Source organism: Leuciscus leuciscus, assembly GCF_965113295.1.
Source record: "Leuciscus leuciscus genome assembly, chromosome: 2".
NCBI classification, from domain to species: domain Eukaryota; kingdom Metazoa; phylum Chordata; class Actinopteri; order Cypriniformes; family Leuciscidae; genus Leuciscus; species Leuciscus leuciscus.
The window spans coordinates 16,994,330-17,019,632 of record NC_138726.1 but is presented as its reverse complement, the minus strand read 5'-3'; the positions used below and the strand labels follow the sequence as shown (position 1 = coordinate 17,019,632).

Here is a 25,303-nt window from a genome sequence, read left to right as displayed (position 1 = left end):
GATTTTGCAGTATTGTTGACTCTCTGTTTCTATAAAAAAAATGATCTTGCATATAATGACAAAATGCTTATTTAAACTTCAAAAATAGATTTTTATATCGTAAAATGGTCTGTCCTGGAAAAATGTTACTCAACTTTAAGTAAACTTTGCTACTTTGTGTATAGATGTAATAGTTTTATAAAGGACCCTAAATCAGACCTAATTATTTTTGACACAAATTACGATTGACCCACTGCTGTTATATGAATTATTTTAAGAAAAGAGCTAGCATTTGGAAAATACAGTTGTTGAACATTACTTTCTGTCACAGAGTGTCACCTCAGCACCAGATCTTCCAGCTCCACCCACTCGTTGCCAATCACCTGAATTCTAATCATCTGAACCTGCAACGCTAATCACCGCACCCTATATTAGCACTCACTCTGTCACATATCATTGTCTGATCTCAATGACCACTACCCATACATTTACCTGACTCCTCTGTGATACTTACCTGTTGATTATCCCGTTTTCCAGTCATCTTTTGTCTTCATCTTTCTCAGTTGCACTAGCCAGCACCTGTAAAAGGAAAGGGCAATTATTAATTCAAGTTACGTTTTCTACTATTCTCTGAACTGCGTCACACCTGTTAATATCTCCTGTGCACCGCTCTTTCTGCAAAAAAAAAAAAAAAAACTACTGTGGAAGTTACCTCTGTGTGTACTTTCAAGGTCAGATCTACTTTATTTTATTATTATCAGTGGTTTGAGTGTTTTTAGAACATTATAAGAACTGACAAATGAGAATTTTTCTTACTTATGAAATAAAAAGGAAAACGTCTCGGGTTACGTATGTAACCCTGGTTCCCTGAAGAGGGAACGAGATGCTGCGTTGAGACGCTGTGGAAACGCCCCTGTGTGATTGCGTTGTGAAGCACGTGTATAATCAGTCCAATGGTGTGACGAGACGTCATAGGCGGGGGACGTCATAGACCAGGAAACTATAAAGCACACCTGAAAACAGACTAGCTTCTGATAGACCGAAGCAAGTCGATCACAGGCATGCAGGGAGTATAGCAGGGTGACACAGCGTATCGTTCCCTCTTCAGGGAACCAGGGCTACATATGTAACCTGAGACGTTCCCTCTCAAGGGAACTTGAGCTGCGTCGAGATGCTGTGGGAACACTATACCCACAACGCCATAATAGCAAATGCCTGTTCTGTGTGAAATCATTGCGCACACTAAGAAGCAAGTACCCTAGACCCTGGAGTGGAGCCTAGATCCAAGTCATAAAATCTAACAAATGTATGCGGTGAGGACCAGCCTAACGCATCACAGATGTCATGAAGTGAAACCCCAGATAATAAATCCTTTGAGGCAGCCATACTCCTGGTAGAATGGGCCTGGACAGCCAAAGGTGAAGGCTGACCAGCTGCTTCATAAGCAAGTGAGATAGCCTTGACTACCCACTTGCTCATCCTCTGCTTGGATGCAGGGAACCTTTTCTTGGTTTTCTTGGTCTTACCTGAAACAGATGAATAGTTGATCCAATTTATGGCACAGGGCAGCTCTGTGTACGTAGGCATCCAAAGCCCGCACAGGGCACAGCAGATTAAGCTTTTCCTGATCTGGTGTATTAAAAGGTGGAGGACAGAAGGCCTGCAGCACTATCGGGCCCACAACATTAATAGGGACCTTAGGAATATAACCCGGCCTAGGGTGAAGAAAGGCTTTCGCCATACCAGGTGCAAATTCTAGACATGAATGAGCAACCGACAAGGCTCGCAAATCTCCAATTCTCTTAATAGAAGAAATAGCAAGAAGAAACAAAGTTTTTAGTGTAAGGAACTTTTCTGAAACCTCTTCAATGGGCTTGAAGGGAGCAAAAGCCAACCCTTCCAATACAACGGCCAAATCCCAAGCCTGTGCTCTAGTGCACAGTGCAGGCCTCAGCCTCAGGGTGCCACGAAGAAAACGAGAAATAAGAGAATATTTCCCCAATGATGCACCACCCAGTGGAGTGTGGTAAGCAGATATAGCCGCCACATACAGCTTTAAGGTGGAATGAGATAACCCTGCAGAGAAACGTTCTTACAGATAATCAAGTACTGTACCAACAGGGCAGTTAACAGGATTCAGTTGGCGTTCTCTGCACCAAGCAGAGAACAGTTTCCATTTCAGTGCATACAGTCTTCTCAGAGTATGTTCTCCACGACCTCAGTCGAGAGACCTGATTCTATGAGCTGGGCCCCCTCAGGGGCCAAGCCCACTGTTTCCACAACTCTAGGCGAGGGTGATAAATCGTGGCCCCTGCTTGGGACAATATGTCCCTCCTGATCCGAATCTCCATCGGAGAGCCGTCTAGAAGGGACACCAGGTTCGAGAACCAAACTTGAGAGAATCGAAGTAATACGTGCAGGTGCCAATTGTGCCCGCATCATTGTCAAATACCACACCTAGAGACGGGAGGAGCACACTCTTCTTGGCGTTGAGCCTTAACCCCAGCATTTTTATGTGGGACAGAACGACATCTCGATGCCAAACCGCCATCTGCTCGAACTGAGCTAAAATCAACCATCTGTCGATGTAATTCAACACGCAGATGACCTGTAGTATCAGGGGAGCCAGAGCTGCATCCACGCATTTTGTGAAAGTGCGGGATGATAAACCTAGGCCAAACGGAAGAACCCGATATTGGTACGCTTTGCCCCCGAAAGTGAACCTCAGGAACTTCCTGTGGATACAGGATGGATGGATACATGAAAGTAAGCGTCATTCAAGTCTATCGTGACAAACCAGTCCTCGGACTGAATCTGTGACACAATCTGTTTGTAAGCATCTTGAACTTGAGTTTCTGAACCATGCGGTTTAGTTGGCACAGATCTAGAATAGGACGCAACCCCCCATCCTTTTTTGGAACAACGAAGTACCAGTTGTAAAACCCTGACTCACTGCTGGGAGAAGGAACCCTTTCTGTAGCCCCCATTCGTAGAAGAATCTGTACTTCCTGCTCCATAACCAGAGCCTGCTCAGGGTCCACCACCGTTGGGAGGACCCCTAGAAATCTGGGCGGACGAGAACCGAACTGAATTCTGTAACCCCTTTTCTATTTTATGCAGGACCCAATGAGATATATTGGCAGTAGCTTCCACGCTGCCAGAAAATCTACAAAGGGAACCAGTCTCTCGAGACTGGCCGCTGGATTTGGTCAAAAAGTCACTTCGGTGCCCTGAAGCATTGAACCGGCAAGGAACAACTGAACTGACTGTTCTACGACTCTCCTCGGAGGATCATTGAGATGTGCAGGCACTGAAGCGGCGAACCGGCGGGGAACAACCGAACTGACTGCTTTACGATCCTCCTCGGAGGACGCTGCGGACGCTGACACTTCGGTGCCCTGAAACAGCGAACTGGCAGGGAACAACCGAACTGGCAGCGCTGTGACCCTCCTCAGAGAGTCACCCCACAGAGGGTGCAGAGGAGAAACAGGCACCCATCTCTCCCCGGAGGGGACCACCCTCAGAAGTCTGATGGCCTTGGCTTCAGGACTTCTTCTTAGTCGAAGCCTTCGACTGCGACCGCCACCCTGGCCCCCCTGATTGTGGAGGAGCCCGAGTGGCGATGCTTTGTTTTTGTTGCACTCTGTGCTGTGATGAGCTCGTAGACGGCTGAGAGTGCTCCCGCCTAGCATCTGTTGCGCGACGCAATTCTCGAATTGCGTTAGCGCTGACTTCCTCACAATCATCCATGTCCCTAAGTAGATCAGCCTTGTATGCCTGCAAAATTGACATGGTTTGCAAGCATGCCGCAGCCCGACCCGCCGCCGAATACGCTTTACCCACCAGCGCTGACGTGGATTTTAGTGGCTTGGTTGGTAGCATCAGGGCTTTTAATGACAATGCTGAATCGGGAGAGAGATAGCTCGGAAGCGTGTCTTCAGCCTGAGGCATCGTCACATAACCTTCATCTTTAATACCAATAGCATTGCTGTAATTCAATGTTTGTGGATTAAAAACATGATATGAGACCGGTTTCTTCCACTGAGGTGTCGAGGTCGGGATAAAACGGCAAGCCCAGACGAGGAGGCTGTGATCTAGATGCTAGGTATCTTTCATCTAGCAAACTTTTCTTTTTATAATCATCATGTTTCTCGGCTGGACAATCTATATTTAATTTAGCCACAGCATGAGTCACAACCTCAATAATCTCCTCATCAACAGGGGTATGAGATGGCGAATTATCATAATCCCCTGCATCAATGCTGACGACATCCAATTCCTCAAAACTGAACAATCGCAGCACTGGTGCCTCATCCCGGGGAATAGAAACCGCAGCGCATGCTTATCCCTGAGATAAGGCACTGGATCTGTCAGGTGAAGGGTGAGATAGGGCTGGGCCCATCTCAAACCCCGCTGTCAGATCAATTTGCGAACCCCAAGATGTGCGTCGCCACTGTGCCTCGGCAGCAGCGGGACCCGCACCCTGGGGACCGCGCACTGAACTGTCCTCCTCGAAGAACGCCCGGCGGGAGCAGAGCGTCCTCACGGACAGCTTCTCTCTATGCTCACCGAAGTCAAAAAGTCCACAAATATTAGTGTACTTGTTTACCAGTAAGACAACAGTGTCAGTAAAGAACTTGACATGAAATATAGGAGTGTTGTGTGTAGCAGTATGTCCGCAGTTAGACATTTACCACAAAGCCAGAAATGCTCATAGATTAGGAAACACCCAAATATACATTTTAACTCTTTCCTTGCCATTGAGGACATTTCCTCCATTTATGAGACAACGCTTCCCCGCCATTGACGAAAATTTCTGGCTTTCCGTGTTTTCATTTGTATATACGGATTTATAAGCTCCTTATCAAAACAGGCGAAAAAGAAGCAGAAACAAGCAATCTCATATGTAAGCAGATGCATATTTAAAATAATGAGATCATCAACATTAAACAGCATATAAATCAAAACTGCCTCATGTTACCAAATGAAATGTCGATCCAGGATAGGGCTTGCATAGACTAGTCGAGTAGTCGATAGATCGACTACTTCAACCACTAGTCGACGCTGTCGGAAACAATCGACTACTCGAGCGTCCATTAACCATAAACGAATTAAAAATGGTGAACGTCACCAACAGACACCACACGTCAGATGTGTGGAAGTATTTCATCAAGGATGACAAAAATATTGTAATTGGCCAACTCTGCAAGAGGCCGTTCACATGTTGCGTCTAAAAACGTGTGGAAAGCGCGGCCGTGCCGCTGTCTCCTAAGCGCTTGCGCTCCCGTGGCGTCTGTCGTTGCTATGCAACCATGAACTGCCGCGCTGTACAGCTACGATCAGCTGCTCGGCCGAGCTTTCGATGATGTTACGGAAAGGCCGAAGCTGATTGGTTTTTGTCACATGACCTGCGGTGCGCATGAGGCATTCTGAAAAGTTGAGATGTTTTCATCTCGCCGCGGCATCGGCGCGCCTGGAAAAACTAGCACCACGTTGCTTCCATTATGAGCGCACCCACCGCGCGCCTACATTTGAAATACGTCTGAAATGAAAGGCAAGAACGGCTATTTATTTGGCTTTAGACTGTTACATGAAAATTAAAAAATTAAATGTCATAATTATAATGTTTTTGAGAGTTTATTTATGTAATTGTTGCATTAGGCTATGAATTAATAAATGTTTATTGATAAGATCTAGCTATTTCATGTCTTTTCATTTACTGTAGCATGAACCACGAGAAGTCGAGTAACTCGAGTATTGTTTTGATAAAAAATCGACTAGCAGAAATTAGTAGTCGTGCAACCCCTAATCCAGGATGAGGTATAGGACTTTGCAACATTAAGCCCTATTCGGATGAGATTAGTTTAACATGGAGAGGTGGGGTAAAGTAATTATTACCAGAGCTTCTCAGTGATTTTAGTCCCGTCCGAATCTGCCATCTCAGTAATCATTACGGACAATGTCAGTATAAAGATTACGGTGACTTTTACCTTCAGTAAAAAGGTCTGGAAAAATTACTTCAGATAATACTAATCCCGTGCGAATAGACCTGCTGTAAATATGTACGTAAATATTCCGTCATTTCCTGTTTAAAAGTAGTTTTCTGTAGTTTTCAGTTTTTAAGCATGGAGGCACTTGATAAAGCATTCAGTTGCGTTCTAGGAGGTGGGACAAGTCTGTGGCAAAACTCAAGTGTTTTCCACATACCATTCAGATAAAAAGAAAGTTGAATCCGATCTGGATGTAGTCTTTGATAAAAATGCAATTTTCTCAGCTTTTTGCTCAAAATGTTGCTGTTTTTATGAAACTTACCCACATTCAAATGTTGATAAAAAAAGGAATACATTAAGATGGAATAAAATGGGATTTTTCTTTTGTTCTTTCTTTTGATATATTGCATGTTCAGATATTCAGACAACAAAATATTCTGGGGGAAATTAAAATTTAGTGAAAATGATCAAAAAGGCTGGCAACTTTTTTTTAAAACGCTGACAGGGTTAGAGTTAAAAATATATTAATTAATTCATGTTTTATTAATTACATAAAACATCATGTCTTGGCTCTTCAATGCCAGTGTATCATGTAAAATGGCATGCTGCATCGTGGGAAAGGACATTTGATATCATGGTGCAGGATCAAGCGTGAGACTTCTGTCCATTAAGGTGTCAGTTTCTTGAAAAATCCAATGGCGGTGCTCACGCTTGTCGCCAAAGGCTTTTCCCCGACTGAGGCAATAAGCCAACCGTCACCAGCACCAACACGCCACTCATCCTGAGACGTGGATCCAGGTGGGGCTTAATCTGACAGTAATGCCTGCCTTCATATTGATATCTAATTCCATATGAAGTCACGTTTTAAAAGTGAAGTTTAGATCTATAGAGTGCCAGCTTTCTGATCTCAGGTCAGATTTTCTTTTATAAGGTTGCACACTAGAGCCTGCGGACGAAGGCGTTTATGAATCATGCACAACCAGAGAAATTAATGACCCTTCGTGAGCACATCCGTGAGGCTTTATGACACCCTACGAACAGCTTGAAGCGGTGCGCTTGAAGAAACGGAAAATCAGTATTAAAGGTGCTGGAAGTGATGCTAGATGGGTCATTCCATTCCATTCCAATTCCATTCCATGGGCCTTAAAAACATGCCTTATTGAGAATAGAGTGTGTATATATATATATTAGTGGTGGGCCGTTATCGGCGTTAACGTGCTGCGTTAACGCGAGACTCTTATCGCGCGATAAAAAAAAATATCGCCGTTAATCTATTCTCCAAGTTGGGTTGGGAGATGGCTCTATACTACACAAGCTATGATGACGCAATCTACCCGCGGCCGCGAGGTAAACCCGGCTGCAACGCATATTCGTCGTCATCTTAAGTAAACACGGCTGAAAGTGAAAGCTGGTGAAAAAGATCGGTGCAACATCCATTATTTGGACTTGGTTCGGGTTTAAGCCGTCAGACGAGCAGCAGCAAACTATATACAGAGTGTGTGGGGTAACAGTTCGGTAAGTTAACACACGACTAATCCGTTCGACCACCTCAAATTCAAAACGAAACATGATATCACTGAATACCAGCGCGCGTATTATTCCCATTCCAATATATCTTAGTGCAGGGCCGGATCTACCATATGGGCAATCTCCGTGATCTGAGTTTTTTTTTTTTTTTTTTTGCCACGTTCGCTGCTACATAAAAATAGTATACACAAGGCTTTGCCTCGATCTTGATAATTATCCAATCAGAATTTTTAAAAAGTGTATATTACATTATATGATCTCTTATTCATGCAAATGCTTTTAAACAATTCATGTGCGACAAGACAAAAGTCTGACTGTGACACACACACACACACACACACACACACACACACACACACACACACACACACACACACACACAGAAAGACGCGCTCACGCCAGAATACAGTTATCTTTCGTGCTTGAACTTACAATAACACACACAATTATGCCAAAATGTCCGTTTTGTCGAGTATCTTCATAACATAAGAGCTGTCTTATGATGAACGTCAAGAGTTGTGAAAGAATGAGGCGCGTGCGAGAGCCGCGTCTCCGTCAGCTGGTCTTAAAGAGACAGCAGCCAATAAAGCTTTCTGTCAGTAAAGTTAATCAAAGAACAAAAAGAACAGAGAAAATGACTCACTGCTGTTGACTAAAGTTTTTTTTTTTTTTTTTTTTTTTTTTGCTATAATAAGGATTAGTCTATATTTAATTTATAATTTATGCAGTGCAGTTTGACAATTTCGGTATATGTCCTAGGTCTACCTGTTTGACAGGCACAGGTAAATATGACATTTATTTTTAACTCTTGTATTATTGAGACAAATAACAATATTGAATTTATTTTAATTTGAAAACACAGTGCATTTAGTTGTTGTTTCTAGTTTGAGTTGAGAAATGGGCTACAAATTTCAGCATTATCACTAATCTGTGTGTGCATTTTACTTGAGAAATAAGCAAGTTAACTCATGAAACCATTTGTTTACTATATCGCAATCGCATATCGCAATATTGACCTCAATAATCACAATATGACATTTTCCCCAAATCGTGCAGCCATACTTTTCAGAAAAATTTATTTCGTATCATTGTCTTGTGAACTAGTCATTCAGCTTTTGATCAATAGTGATTGGCATGTTAAATCCCACACCTGGTGTGTGTTCCTTTGGAGGGTGTGGTTGTCAGGTAGGGGAGGGGGCCCATGAGCTTCAGTGCCCAGGGGCCCCTGGGGGTACTAATCCAGCCTTGCTTAGTGGTGTAGCACATCATCTCGATTTTAAGAATCGTTGTTGTGTTTCTTTTTAACTGAAAAGACATCAGTTAGACAATATTCTAATTTTAAATTTGGGGTTTCATAAGCTCCAAGCCATAATAAACATTAGACCTACTTAAGTCTCTGCAGCTAGTGTACTTAAATTTTATTTATCTGCAAAATTATGTTGTATACTTACAGTTTTGCACAATATATGTTCTCAAAACTACATACACCCTTTAAAAAAAAAAACATTTAGCAGTTGTTTAGCATGGGTCTGTGTAATCTGTTCTGAAATGGTTTTATTATAATATACTGTAAATCGTTATCGCAAGAGGCTGCAATGTATATCACAATATAGATTTTAGGCCATATCGCCCATCCCTAATTGATAGCCTATAGTAGTTGATAATAACATAGGCCTACCTAATGTTGCCTACGGACGGTAACGGTACAGTAGTAACCTTTTACAGTCTATGAGTAGAACAGCTTTCTCAAGCAGTTTATGATGCATTTTGGAAACAGGAGATGAGCCCCTGGTCTAATGCGCCACCTGGCTTGAGAAACCCGTTCTCAAAGACTTACTTTTATAGTCATTATTTGGGTAGCACACATATTCTGAATGCCTTCGGCAGAATTCAAATGAGCCATTTTAATCTAGATTAATCTAGATTAATTTCAAAATTAATCTAGATTAAAAAAATTAATCTATGCCCACCTCTAATATATATATACACACATATTTAAGTATTTTGAGAGCATAGTGAAACCGAATTGAATGTCATTTGCAGTGCTTCATGTGAGTGGGCGGAGCCAAATAGCTCTTTTGGCACAATTTCAGACTCTCTAATTGGTGGAACTTTCTAAACAGAATCATGGATAATGTAGTTTTTAATCATGAATTCTGCTGTTAAAGTGAGTAGTGCGTCAAAACAACAGAGCGGTAAATGCCAAAAGTGTGTATTATTACAATATTTTTATCTAGAGCCAAATCAATTATAATAGCCTGATAAAACAACTGATCTTACCTTTTTATAATCATATCCAGTTGGGAAAAATATTAACTTTTTTGGTAAATATTGGTAAAAATTCTTAGACATCACTGCTTTGGCTATAGGGGCCCAATATCCTCATCTTTGATGGCTTGATGAGGCATCGATTAACAACCTCATTGCTCAAAGCAGGTGTCACGAACTGCTCGGAGACACGAAGGTTCAGATCCAAATGCAGCTTTTATTTAAGGCGCAATCCAAAGGCGTAATCCAAAGTACAGGCAATGGGTCAAAACACAGGTAGGCAGTCCAAACAAACAAATAAACAAACAAACAAACAAACAAACAAAACAGGCAGGGGTCAGAGGCAAAAGAGTAATCCAGGGAACAGGCAAGAAATCCAAAAAACCAAGAGACATGAAAACAGGGAAAACGCTCAGAAATGCAGTGTGACACAAACAAGACTTCGCGGTGAGTGAATAAATGAACATGGTATAAATAGACAGACTAACAGGATGAGACAGGTGAATGCAATCAGTGAATGAGGTACAGGTGAATGTGATCAGTGATAAGTGATGATGAGTCCGGGCAGTGAGTTATGGGAAATGTAGTTTGTGAGTGAAACATGATAGTCTGGTGTGGAGTGCCCTCTGGAGGCTTTCAAGGGCACTCCAGCTGGTTATCGTTACATAGCCCCTCCCCAAAGAGCGGCTTCCAGACGCTCCAAAACTGTCCAGGTGGGAGGTGGCCCGGAGGCGGATCCGGGGGCGGGATGGAGGGCCAGGTCCGTGGAGCGGAAGAGGACCTTGAGACTGCGGTAATACGGGAGGCCAGAATGGAGCAGGCAGAGCAGGCAACCAGGGCGGAGCAGGCTGTGCAGGCGACCAGGGCGGAGCAGGCTGTGCAGGCGACCAGGGCGGAGCAGGCTGTGCAGGCGACCAGGGCGGAGCAGGCTGTGCAGGCGACCCTTCAGGCGGCCAGGGAGGAGGCGACCCTTCAGGCGGCCAGGGCGGAGACGACCCTTCAGGCGGCCAGGGCACAGGAACAGACACCGGCTCAGGAACAGGAACAGACACAGGAACAGACACCGGCTCAGGGACAGACACCGTGGCAGCGGCTACTATCTTGTCCGTCGGCGGAGACCATCTTGTCCTGAGACACTGGCTCGGCGGCGACCATCTTGTCCTGAGACACTGGCTCGGCGGCGGCCATCTTGTCCTGAGACACAGGCGTGGTTTCGGCCATCTTGTCCGAAGACACAGGCGTGGAGTCGGCCATCTTGTCCGAAGACACAGGCGTGGAGTCGGCCATCTTGTCCGAAGACACAGGCGTGGAGTCGGCCATCTTGTCCGAAGACACAGGCGTGGAGTCGGCCATCTTGTCCGAAGACACAGGCGCAGAAAGAGGAAGAGGAACAGATTCAGGCTCAGTATCAGGATCAGATTCAGGCTCAGGAACAGATTCGGTCTCGGCGGGACGAGACTCTGGATCGGCTGACGTGACGTGAAGCTCAGTCTCTGGGTCGGCAGAAGTGACGTGAAGCTCAGTCTCTGGGTCGGCAGAAGTGACGTGACGCTCAGTCTCTGGATCAGGATCAGCGCGCTCTGAGCTTGACGAGACCAGTGGCGGCGAGGGCTTTGAGCTGGGCAGGACCAGCGGCGAAGAGGACTCTGAGCTGGACAGGACCAGCGATGAAGAGGGCTCTGAGCTGGACAGGACCAGTGGCGAAGAGGGCTCTGGGCTGGACAGGACCAGCGGCGAAGAGGGCTCTGGGCTGGACAGGACCAGCGGTGAAGAGGGCTCTGAGCTGGACAGGACCAGCGATGAAGAGGGCTCTGAGCTGGACAGGACCAGCGGCAATGAAGAAGGCTCTGTGCTGGACGAGACCAGCGGTGAAGAGGGCTCTGAGCTGGACAGGACCAGCGGTGAAGAGGGCTCTGTGCTGGACGAGACCAGCGGTGAAGAGGGCTCTGTGCTGGACGGGACCAGCGGTGAAGACTCTAGCTTGGCGGGCATGTCGCTTGCTGTCTCAGGCGCGGCGGGCATGACGCTCTCAGTCTCAGGGGCGGCGGGCATGACGCATACTGCCTTGGCTTCGGCAGATTTGGCGTGAAGTGCGGGCTCGGCTGGACTGGCGTGAAGTGCGGGCTCGGCTGGACTGGCGTGAAGTGCGGGCTCGGCTGGACTGGCGTGAAGTGCGGGCTCGGCTGGACTGGCGTGAAGCGCGGTCTGAGGGGACACTGCGGGTTCAGGGAGCTTCTTCTCCTCCTCGCCCACAGTAAACAAGGAACCGCTCCACAACAGGGCCAGGTCAACGTACCTTTTTAAAGACCCGTGCGGATCAGGTTCGGGCATCAGAGACCGGAGTGGTTCCGATAATCCCCCGCGGAAGAAGATCATCAAGCACTGGGTGCTCATTTGTGCAAGATGTGCCAGCTCGAAGAATTCTGCGACATAATCCTCGATGGCTCAATTCTCTTGGCGAAGACGGATGATCTGGACATCAGGACTCCAGGTAGGCATGGCGGCTGGATCTAGGTTTGGCGAAGTCTTCTGTCACGAACTGCTCGGAGACACGAAGGTTCAGATCCAAATGCAGACGTAATCCAAAGTACAGGCAATGGGTCAAAACACAGGTAGGCAGTCCAAACAAACAAATAAACAAACAAACAAACAAACAAACAAACAATCAAAACAGGCAGGGGTCAGAGGCAAAAGAGTAATCCAGGGAACAGGCAAGAAATGCAAGAAATCCAAAAAACCAAGAGACATGAAAACAGGGAAAACGCTCAGAAATGCAGTGTGACACAAACAAGACTTCACGGTGAGTGAATAAATGAACATGGTATAAATAGACAGACTAACAGGATGAGACAGGTGAATGCAATCAGTGAATGAGGTACAGGTGAATGTGATCAGTGATAAGTGATGATGAGTCCGGGCAGTGAGTTATGGGAAATGTAGTTTGTGAGTGAAACATGATAGTCTGGTGTGGAGTGCCCTCTGGAGGCTTTCAAGGGCACTCCAGCTGGTTATCGTTACAGCAGGTCTGTCTTTAATGTTTTAAAAGTTAAATTTCCCTATGGAAAACATGAATGGAGTTTTTACTTCCAGAACCGACTGTTGCACTCTATATTGTTTCATATTTTAGCAATGTTCTCGTAAGTTATTTGGGCTTTGAATGTGGATTCTGGGTGAAAAGAGTCCTGCACCTTTGAATCTCTGTGATCTTGAGCTCTCTAGATATAACTTGGGTCCCTCCTACAACATAAATCTGTGGGAGTTTTATCGTCCAGCAGGTGAAAATGCTGCACATAATCACTTTAAGTAACAGCACGCCTCTCCTCAATGAGACACATGAATTCAGCTAAAAGCAATAATAATAGTGATTCCTGTCTTAGCAAACACCACTAATTAGTTCAATTTTTCGAAGAAACACATTAATGTGATGCGTTCCTCTGCGCTGATGGTGAGTAATCAGAGACTCGTCTTGGTGCCAGTGTGTCTGGGTCATAATACCTGTTTTAACTGATCCACATTCAGCCGTTGAATCATGACTTAAAGTAGGGGTGTGCGAAATTGACAAAAACTTTAAATCTCTATCATTTCTGGGGAAATCTGGGATTTCTTGTTTTTGTTTGTTTTGTTGCTGGTATCTTGACTGGTTTAGGCCTGCTGTAGACTGCTGACTCCTAAAGCTTTTCATATTCTTTATATTCTGTGAGGTGGTCAGTTCATAGCAGTGACAGATATTTGCCACTTTCAAATGATATTTACCTTTATTAGGACAATTTCTTTCTAACCTTATTAGATGCATGCATCATCTTTGTCAATTTCTTCCAGTTAATCAATAAATTCAATTAGGACACTATAGTCACTCCGTTACTAATCAAATTAAATCAGTATCAACATAATCCATTTTTGCAATGCAGATGCAGCACAAAATCAGCGTTTAGATGTATTTACTCTGAAGTTACAATTGCATAAATAATGCGATTAGATTAATGTTTTAAAATAATATTTTGAATATTGAAATATGAAAAAAATAATAATAAATTAATGCTTTATTTGAAACTAAATCCGCGAGTAGATCACTGTTTTAATAAGTTATTAAGTTCTATTAAATTCTACCAATTTGTTGAAATGGCTGATTCATTCAGGAACAAAGAGAGAGTCTTTATGAATAGCTCATTGAATCTTTGTCCGAGAAAAAACAGGAACGAAACACCACTGTGTGTCACTTGGAGATGCACAACATTCTGTTGCGGCTTCGTTTGGAACTATTTCCGTTTAGCGCAAAAACGGACACTATTGACAAAATTGTGTCTAAAATGTTACTCACAATAGTAACTTCTTGTTTATTGAACTGTTTATTGAACTATAAAGTCAGTATCACATTTGCAATCATGTTGATATTCAGGAAAAATAGCACACCTGCTCTTGCGATATTCTTTAACCATATCCCCTTACAAAAATAACATTGTTTTGCTAAAGTTCCCATTAAAGCTGCAGTAGGGAGCTTTTAGAAAACGTTGACTTAGCCTGAAAATTGGAACAAGCACAGCTTACAGGTCACTCCCCCTCGCTCTCTGCTGCGCTACAGCCCTCCCTCCACAGCTCCTCCCCCACAACGGAGCCTGCCATGAACGCGCAGGCTAGTAAACATGCAGGGACACTGATGACGGCGGATAAACAGTTATCGCACATTCACTGGTAGGGACGAAACATCAACAATATGCTTTACATTGACTATGGCCTGCCCATACTTTGACTACAAACTTGGTCCTCAAATCATTACGTATTTTGCAATACATGTAATGTAACTTCATAACGTTGCACTCTTTCTATAAGTTCCCTTTCAAGGGAACTCCCGTTGCGTCGAAAACTGACGCTATGGGAACGCTTTGCGTGATGACGTCTTGAAGCACATGTAAAATCAGTCCAATGGTGTGGCGGAACGTCAGAGGCGGGTGACGTCACGTACCAGGAAGCTATAAAAGCTGGCCCGAAAGGGTCTTCTGAGTCTTCAGTTGCGCTCTGTGTTGAATCTGTCCTTGTTATTTGGTGTTGTCTGTCTATATTATATATATATATTCAGTATGGCGAGCAAGCAGCAGTTTAGAGAGTGTGTCCATCCCTGCCCGCGTTATTTAACGGGAGGTGATACTCACGCTCTTTGTGTTGTTTGTTTGGGTGAGGAGCATGCCCAGTCAGCACTCGAGGGTGGTGACTGTGTGCATTGCGACGCGCTTCCATTGCGCACGCTCCGATCCCGCTTGGCTCGGTTCAATCCCGATCGCGTTCCCCAGGGCTCGGGTCCCGCCGCTGCCGAGGCACGGCGGCAATCACAGACCTGGGGTTCGCAAATGGATCTATCAGTGGATGTTGAGACGGGCTCTGCCTTATCTCAACATCCTTCTGATAGATCCAGTGCCTCTCATCAGGGTGTGGAAGCACGCGCTGCGGTTTCTTCCCCCCCGATGGAGGCACCAATACTGCAATTGTCCAGCTCTGAGGAGTTGGACGTTGTTAGTATTGAAGCTGAGTCTGAGGATTCGCCACCTCAGTCTCACGCTTTTGAGGAATTGCTCGATGTTGTCACGAGAGCAGTTCACAGATTATCTATTGAGTGGCCAGAGGATAGGCAGGACGTTCGTTCGAAAAGTAAGCTCGACGAACGCTTCCTGCCATCTCGTACACAGCCTCAGCGAAGAAGCCTTCCGTTTTTCCCCGATCTCCACACCGAGGTGTCGAAATCGTGGGGAAAACCGGTTTCATACAGAGTGTATGCACCACAAACATCCCACTATTCTTCCATTCACAAATATAAAGAATATGGTTATGGGGAGATGCCGAAGGTGGAGGAGACGCTTGCGAGCTATCTCTCTCCAGCAACGGCATCTTCCCTGAAAGCTCCTTCACTTCCCTCTAAGCCAGTAAAATTCACATCATCTCTGGTTCATAAATCGTATGCAGCCGCTGGTCAAGCTGCAGCGTGTCTGCATACGATGTCTATTATGCAAGCCTATCAGGCAGAATTATTGGGGGATTTAGAGGAGGGCGGGGGAATTGGTCCTGACACAGTGGCTGAACTACGCAGAGCCACAGATCTGTCTCTCAGGGCCACCAAGGAGACCGCTAAATCAATCGGGCGGTCTATGGCAGCCCTGGTGGCCACTGAGAGGCATCTGTGGCTCAATTTGAGCGATATAAAAGAGAAAGAAAAGCACGTTCTCTTAGATGCTCCGGTTTCCACTGTTGGTTTATTTGGTGATGCAGTAAACAGTGCGGTAGCTAAATCTCAGGAAGCTGCTAAACAGGCAGCTGCATTACAAAAACTTCTCCCCCGCCGTTCTTTCATTGAGGCTGCTGAGCGGGAGCAGCCTCACTCCTCTAAAAAGAGCGCTGAACATCGTGCCACTCAAAAACAGAGTGTGTCCTCTCGTACTCCCCCACAAAAATCTCGGGGACACGGAGGGCGCTCTCAAACCCAGCAGTCTTCGAGGGGTAAAACGGATCTGCGGACCGTTATTACCGCCAAGAAGGCTGCTGGGGAAAAAGTCCTGATGTCTGAGGGCTCAGGACAAATGAGGGTAGTCCCCCCGAAGCAGAGCGGTTTACACCTCTTTTCACGGTGCCCGTCTCTCTTCGGTGCCCTCAGGGGACCGTTCTGCCAACCCTGCCACCTCTGGTGTTACAGGGCGCAGCGGTCTCCGGCGAGCACATATCTCAAGGTCCACCCGGAAACGTAGTGGCCTCGGGATGCCCGCCCCCTCTGAGGAGGGTGCTAGAGCAGTCTGTTTGGTCGTTCCCTGCCGGTGCGCCGTTACAGGGCGACGAACCGACTACTCAACAGCAGGAGAAAAATACGGTGCCGTCTCTCTTCGGTGCCCTCAGGGGACCGTTCTGCCAACCCTGCCGCCTCCGGTGTTACAGGGCGCAGCGGTCTCCGGCGAGCACATATCTCAAGGTCCACCCGGAAACGTAGTGGCCTCAGGATGCCCGCCCCCTCTGAGGAGGGTGCTGGAGCAGTCTGTTTGGTCGTTCCCTGCCGGTGCGCCGTTACAGGGCGACGAACCGACTACTCAACAGCAACAAAATCCAGAAACCAGTCTCGAGAGACTGGTACCTCTAGTAGAATCTTTGACAGCGTGGAAGCTACTGTCAAATGTTTCTCGTTGGGTCCTGCAGACCGTGGAAAAAGGGTATTAGATACAATTCTATTAACGCCCACCGCGGTTTATGGGGGTCCTGCCCACAGTGGTGGGCCCCGAGCAGGTTCTGGTTATGGAACAGGAAGTAAACACTCTGTTAGAGAAAGGGGCCATAGAATATGTACCCCCCTCCAACAGGGAAACCGGGTTTTACAACCGGTACTTCATAGTTCCAAAAAAGGACGGGGGATTGCGTCCCATTTTAGATCTTCGAGTTCTGTACGAGTACATGCAGCTCAAGTTCAAAATGTTAACCTTGAGACAAATCGTGCCACAGATCAGGTCCGAGGACTGGTTTGTCACGATAGACCTCAAGGACGCATATTTCCATCCGTCCGTGTCATTGGAAGTTCCTGAGGTTTGCTTTCGGGGGCAAAGCATACCAATATCGAGTTCTTCCATTCGGCCTGGCTTTATCACCCCGCACTTTCACCAAATGCGTGGATGCAGCTCTGGCGCCTCTGCGCCTCCGGGGTATTCGCATCACGAACTACATCGACGATTGGTTGATTTTAGCTCAGTCGCATTAGATGGCGGTTCAACATCGAGATGTTGTTCTCGCCCATATGAAAGAGTTGGGGTTACGGCTGAACGCCAAGAAGAGTGTGCTTTCTCCATTTTAGAGGACCACTTTTTTAGGCGTGGTTTGGGATTCAGTGTCGATGCAGGCGCGCCTGTCATCGCCACGCTTCGATTCCATCCTGGCAGCTGTGAGAAGTGTAAAGCTAGGCCAGCTACTCACTGTCAAACAGTTCCAGAGACTGTTTGGTCTCATGGCAGCAGCTTCCAACGGGATACCTTTTGGACTGCTGCACATGAGGCCCCTGCAGTGGTGGCTCAGGACCAGAGGGTTTTTCCCCGAGGGGCAACCCATTTCGCACAATCAAGGTCACGCGGTGATGCCTACGTGCCTTGGTTATGTGGAAGAAACCTTGGTTCCTGTCCCAGGGCCCAGTGCTGGGAGCTCCTTGTCGTCGCAAACTGCTAACGACGGATGCTTCCCTCACGGGTTGGGGAGCGATCCTGAGGGTCGCTCATCTCAAGGTCTGTGGGAAGACCATCATCGTTCCTGGCATTCTATAGCCTAGAGATGTTAGCTGTCTTCCGGGCTCTGAGGAGCTTTATCACAGGTCTCAGGGGACACCATGTGTAGTACATACAGACAACACGTCGGTAGTCGCCTATATCAAGGGGGTTTGCGCTGGCATGCCATATCCTCTTGTGGTCCCAGGGGAAGTTGCTGTCACTCAAGGCAGCCTACATCCCCGGGGTCCAGAATATAGGAGCAGACACTCTGTCGAGACAGGGGCCGAGGCCCGGGGAATGGTGGCTCCACCCCCGAGGTGGTGGAGCTGATATGGAAATTATAAGTGGATCTGTTTGCGTCTCGAGAGACGTCTCACTGTCCACTTTGGTTCTCCTTCACGCATCCAGCTCCTCTGGGACTGGATGCTATGGTACAGACGTGGCCGAGGCTACGTCTGTGCGCCTTTCCCCCAGTTGCTCTGCTCCCGGGAGTTCTGGAAAGAGTTCGCAGGGACCGGGTCCATCTACTTCTTATAGCCCCGCGCTGGCCGGGCAGAGTATGGTTTCCCGATCTTGTGTCCCTCCTCGACGGGCATCCTCTGGAGTTACCCGTCAGGAGGGACCTTCTGTCCCAGGCAGAGGGCTCGATATTTCACCCTCGGCCAGAACTGTGGAACCTGTGGGCTTGGCCTCTGAGGGGGCCCAGCTCATAGAGTCAGGTCTCTCAACCGAGGTTGTTAAGACCATTCTACAGTCCAGAGCTCCCTCCACGAGGAAACTTTATGCCCTGAAGTGGAGAGTATTCACTTCTTGGTGTAGTGACCGTCGGTTGGACCCAGTCCACTGCCCAATTGGTACAGTGCTGGAGTTCCTGCAGGAACGGTTCACTGCAGGTCTGACCCCGTCCACTTTAAAGGTCTATGTGGCGGCCATAGGTGCTTACCACAGTCCTTTGGGTGGAATGTCTGTGGGGAAAGACCCCTTGGTATCTCGTTTCCTTCGTGGCACTTGGAGGTCCTCCTCCCTTTCGAAATCGGACCAGGAGGCGAATAATTTGCTTTGCCCTGTTCGGGCGTTAGACGCGTATGTCCACAGAGCTGCCCTGTGGCGTAAAAGTGACTTTTGCTCCCCTAACAAGGGAGGTCCAGTGTCTAAGCAAAGGATGAGCAAGTGGGTGGTTGAGACTATCTCACTGGCTTATGAGGCGGCTGGACAGCCTTCTCCTTTGGCTGTCCGGTCGCTCTCTACTAGGAGTATGGCGGCCTCTAAGGCCCTTATATCAGGAGTATCGTTACAGGACGTCTGTGATGCGGCAGGCTGGTCCTCACCGCACACCTTCGTCAGGTTCTACTCTCTGGATTTAGACTCTACTCCAGGGTCTCATGTTTTGTCTTCTTAGTGCTGCTCACATGATTACACACAGGACAGACATTTGTAGCTATGGAGGCGTTGGTATAGACGTTCCCATAGCGTCAGTTTTCGACGCAACGGGAGTTCCCTTGAAAGGGAACGCCTCGGTTACGACTTTACGAAGCTTTCGTTTTCTGTTTCGGGCCGGCTTTTATAGCTTCCTGGTACGTGACGTCACCCGCCTCTGACGTTCCGCCACACCATTGGACTGATTTTACATGTGCTTCAAGACGTCATCACGCAAAGCGTTCCCATAGCGTCAGTTTTCGACGCAACGCTCGTTCCCTCTTCAGGGAACCGAGGTTACAGTCGTAACCGAGGCGTTATAAATAGCTAGCAAGATAATAATGGTAACGTTACAGTATCTAAGTAATTCTTCTAGCGATGTGTAATGCTAAATAAGGTTTGCTAGTACATTATTTCAGCAACATGACAAGCCAGTGAATTAGCAGGTTTCTATTGTTGCTTTGCACAGTGCGTGACATTTTATCTGTATGTTATGCGGCTAGAGCTTTGACACTGAGTCATTGGGCTCCGACGGGCTTGTTTATCGTCATCAGTCTTTTTCCGTTTACCTGTCTTTGTTGTATGAGCTGGTGCCACTCGAGAAATTGGCAGTTTTGGTTGTTTGTCTGCCATTAGCACAGCTGCACGGCACACCGGCTATCTTGATTTTGAACGACGGTACGCCCTGTGCGAGAGAGGGGGGTGATGATCAGTGCGTACACAAGCATGATTGACACTGCTAAGACACTCTTCCTGGCTCTGATTGGTTGTTTCTTACCGGGAGCGGTGTATTTCTGCAAATGGCAATAGGACCACTGGGAGGAGCCTGGGGAGCTTGATTTTTTCACAGATTATCTGTCTCATATTCTACTGTCAGGACATAATGACAGTTTTAACAAATATGTAAAAAATACATTTTTACAGAAGTTACCAACTGCAGCTTTAAGTTATAAAAACTTTATTTCTTAATGTTCGCTGAACGTTTAAAACCTCCATATTTTTTCATGGTTTCAAAAGTTAAGTGAACATTAAATTTTGTAATGTTACAAATATTATAGGAACGTTTCAGAAAAACTAGATGAACTACTGTCCAACTAAAAAGTTTTCAGGAAAAACAATCCATGCACAATGTGTAAATAATGTGTTTGTGCTAATGTCTTTAGAACATTGCTAAATACCAGATAACTTTGAAAGAACGTTCTGTTAATGTTAATGGAAAAATGTTTGTTCTTAACTTTGAGAGAACCTTGCCAGAACGTTATCTAAAGTTCTGAGAACATTATACATTATTTTATTTTTTTTAAATCTATGATTTTGTGGGTTCTCTTGTGCGTAAGTTCACACCAGCACTAGTTGCGAACAGCACGACAGAACAAGGTCACGCTGACCAACCGTACCCGAGGACTGTGCTGATATATGGCCTGCCTTTACAAACACGGCAATAAAGATTTGGGTGTTTGAATGAATCACGCAGTCAAACAACGCTTCATTACTGGAGCTATTAGTCTCCCGGAGGAGCCGATACTTCATGGCCACACATCAACCTTGGAGCTCTTGGGATCCAATGGGCAGAGTCAGAAATACGGCTGTACACCCGCGCTGACCCAGCACCATACCGACTGTTTCGTCCACACCGTCGTACTGGCGAATTTGCAGGTATTCGTGCAACCATCCATCTATTTCTGTCAGGATAAAATTAATTCCCTCAGATTCAAATTCACCGGCTCAGCTGTTGATTGAGCAGCCGGCAGTTTTACAGCACAACCTCAACCTTTGGTAAACATCGCAGTAAATAAAAACAAACTGTGCCACACCAGAGCTTCTCTCCTTGGACTCAAAGCCAAGTTTTCGTATTGATGCCTCACCTCCATCCATCACCCCAACAGACGGCTCCTTTATTGACCTCAGAGAGCCACTGAATGACATAGTCCATTCCTGATAGATAATATCACCGGCTGATAGATTCCAGCCAGCTCTCATTCATCAGAAAGGCCCTGCTGTATTATTCGAGCGCTTCACCAAGCCAGATACGTGGTTAGTCCCAGATTCCCACTGTAAATCCAGTCACGTCCCGCATTCGATTACAGTCAGAGGAGAGGACGGCAGAGAAACCCCACTCGTGCGCAGTTGCTCTCAGATGGAGGGTCCGCCGGCAGACGCCTAAAGACCAAATCCAGCTTGATCTCCTTCAGTCACTAAGTGATTCATGAGGTTTATGTGTTGCTCTCTGTGTGTCTGAGAGTTTCTGTTTTCAGACGGAATTCATTTTCTAAACAAATGCCATTTCAGTTGGTGTTTGAGTTGGGATCAAGATCTCTGTATAGTTATAAGTGGATAAGGGCACTACAGAAGTCACTTTGAAATAAGTCCTGTATATGTGATTACAATGACACAACTTTAGGCAATGGAATTATCACGTTAACTGTCACCTGCTTTTTGATCATAGATCTGAACTTAAAAGGCTGTAATTCATGAATCTGTTGGACTACAGACCTAAGGTTGGTCTCTTTTTAAAGAAGTGATGATAAAAGTGTAAACGTGTTATAGAAGTTTACTGTGTCTGTGAAGGGCTGTGTCCATACAAAAATATTTGGAGATACTGTGATACTATTCATTTGGATCCTGAATTCTTCCATTACAATAATTCAGAAAATACTCCTATTGTTATTATACACAAGTTTGCTTCTTGAGTAAGATACTGATTATACAAAATAAAGTTTGTAGTGTTCTTCAGGGGTACCATTTCATTATATTTTTATAAGTGGAAAAAGTGCAATGCATGTACTGTATTTCTGCAGATTGTGACTTTGGCACCAAATTTTGAAGCAGTAATTAAACCAACATTTTCTAGTGGTTTAATAAGCGACGCATATCATATTGTCGGTAGTTGTTTATGGCAGTAACCTGATGCAGCTGATATGAATGAGATGCGTCCGTGATCTGGCAGTAGGACAGGTGAGGCTGAAAGCACATCTTCCCACTGAGCTGCACCCACAGATAGTCTGTTGTTTTCGCTGCGAGTTCTTGTGTCCCGAAGCGGTGGGCTGCACAGATTGTTTTTGGACGCTGCCAGGCGGGCGAGTTTTTGCAGAACACCTTCGCTGTGTGTTGGTGCCTGCGGGGCAGAGCTTCAGCTGTTGGAATGAGTCCTTCAATCTCTTAATGATGCATTGGAAACACTCTCTCTAACACACACACACACACACACACACACACACACACACACACACACACACACACACACACACACACACACACACACACACACACACACACACCGCTGCCTGTCGAGCTCTTGAATGTGTGATTTGATAGCAGTATTTTTCTTGGATTAGAATCTTCGTATTAACTGGGTCAGGACTACCACTTGTCAGCTATCAGAACATATAAAAGTCTTGTTCAATAAAGCCACAAATTAACTCTGCTGCGCCCAACAGGCCACCAGTGGTACTGACATTCTAACGCTGCAGTTTTAAACTCTTTGCTCTTTAAGCCACAGCTTATACTGTGTTTGGAATCACCCTTGTCCTGTTACATCCGTCCAACTGTTACAGATTCATTATAATGATGATTATTGTGTGGAGCTTTGAGAGTCAGTTCATTTAGAGCTTCATTAGTTAATGACAATCTTTTTTTTTTCTTTGTTTTTTTTTATACAATCACAGTAAACATGATCTGAAATATGATGAATGATTTATAGTGTCCTTATAACTGATTTTTATAGTTTTATAAACAGCAGTTGTCTTATCCTTGTTACTCAGTTTGAGTTTATGTGTGTTTGAGAGGGTCTGACCCCCATAAATGGCCCCTATTGTGTCCACCTGAGGAGGTACAGTAACCATAGCAACAGTAGAAGGCTCCAATACTTTCAATTACGATATGTATTGAACGTATTGACACAACATAAGAACTATCATTATCTCTCCCTCTCTTTTAATGGATTTACATATCACAGAAACAAGTATTTAAGAAGGATTGCAGATGAAGGTGACATTTTTTTGTTGTTGCATGGGGTGAGAAAAGACCATTTGCAATCCTTTATTTAACCTCCTTTAAAAACTGAACTAACTAAATTGATTAGCAGTGTTTCTTTTAGAAATTCCTTTATTTAACTTTAAATTAATGAATGAATGAATAAATTAGCAGTATTCATTTAATAAATTCCTTTATTTAACTTATTTAATTATTTCCATTAATCAATCAATCAATCAATCAATCAATCAATCAATCAATCAGTCAATCAATCACTGCTTATAATGCAGAGGAAGTAAAAAGCAGAGGAAGTAAAAAAAAAGTAATAAAAAAAAAAGTTTGGGTGTCTTAAAAGTATGCCAAACAGTCTAATTATTATGCTTAGTACCAACACTTCTTATTTTAACCCAGAACCAAATAAACACAGGAGGTAAACATAGCAATAGCAGACTGTTCCAGAATTTTCCGTTACGTTTCGTTTTGGCAAAATACATTATACTGCACATACTTAAAAATATATATTATTTATATATATATATATATATATGTTCTGATATATATATATATATATATATATATATATATATATATATATATATATATATATATATATATACACACACACACACAACTTTGGCTAATTGTTTAAAAAAATTGTGCTTGATGCACGAAAAAAGGCAATTTCGTTGCCCAAATATTACAGCCATAAATGATATTATTTAACCGCCCTTGTCCTGTAAACCGTTCATCAGAGAAGAGATGTTGCTTCAAGATGGAGGGGAAGTTATTTTGATTAAAGTTTATGAGGCACATGATTTTTATTTATTTATAGTTTATTTATATATTTGTGAAATAAGTATGTACCCTACACGGATAAATTATTTATAATAAACACTGCGGTATCAATTTTATTCATTTTTTTAAATCAAGTATTGTCTTCAATATGATTTCATGGTGACTTTAAAGCTTCACTCGTGCGCCCGGATTCGGTGCGGGCGGGTGACGTCACTCCCTGCTCCGTCCCTCTCCAGTGCTGCTCGGGCTCGAGCGCGCAGTCTCGCCGCACGCGCCTTTCGGACGGCACGCGCTCTCCGCTTCTACACGCGCGCTCCGCGATGATCCGCTCGCACTGCTCCGATCACAGCCGACGCGCGTCACAAGCGCTGTGAGGAGCTCGTATAGGAGAATCATATACTTGTATGTGTGATAAACTCCGTGGCGCGCGGAAGAACTGACAGAAAAGACCGAAAAGAGAAACGTTCGCGCTCTGTTCAAATGCGCAGCGTCGTTTGGATTATCACTGGATGTGAGTAAACTCTTTTCAACTGAACTCCCACAACACCATGATGAGGAAGATGATGGTGAGCAGGTAAGACATTTAACGCGTTCTCAACTGATTTTGTGCTTTTTGCAACATTACAAATCACAACAGAAGTGTGTGTGTATGAGACTACATGTGCGTATAACAGTATAATGATAACAGTACATAAAGTGTTAATGACAGTGTGAGAGTATATATGAGGCATTTAGGAGGTTGATGTCACATATAAGTAGTGAATGAGATGATTTTCTGTGCTCTTAAATACTATAGGACAGTACATATGCATTATATTAAGCATGTCTGTGAGTATGATTTTTTTTTTTTTTTTTGTGCCATATATATATATATATATATATATTTTAAAGCCTCCTGTTGCTGCTGGATTAAATGTTCATCATGTTTCTCATGTCAGATTACACAAATCACAAAGGTTTGAGCACTTTGACCAGAATACAGACTGAAGCGACTTTGGTTATTTGTCAGGTTTTTCTTCATCATCATGTTGTTGTTGCTGATGGTTGTGAGGCTTTTCCTTTATAGTTTTAGAATGTTATTTTATATTCAGTCTAAGCTCTGCTTTATCAGTCTTAATCTCATATTTCATCCCCCCCCCC

General features: G+C 45.0%; 1 protein-coding gene across 6 annotated transcripts in view; it reads left to right on the top strand.

Moving 5' to 3' along the window:
* Positions 1-25,303, top strand: part of LOC309484770 (receptor-type tyrosine-protein phosphatase delta) — a 666,889-nt gene that overhangs the window by 441,466 nt on the left and 200,120 nt on the right. For 2 of the 6 annotated variants that reach the window (XM_082151151.1, XM_082151150.1), the window contains exon 1: positions 24,410-24,737. The exons of 3 other annotated variants lie outside the window; for them this stretch is intronic. The gene's annotated coding sequence lies outside the window, so the exon portion shown is untranslated. Of the gene's footprint in view, positions 1-24,409; positions 24,738-25,303 lie in introns of those variants that run through there. One more of the 6 variants, XM_082151152.1, reaches the window with a different exon arrangement.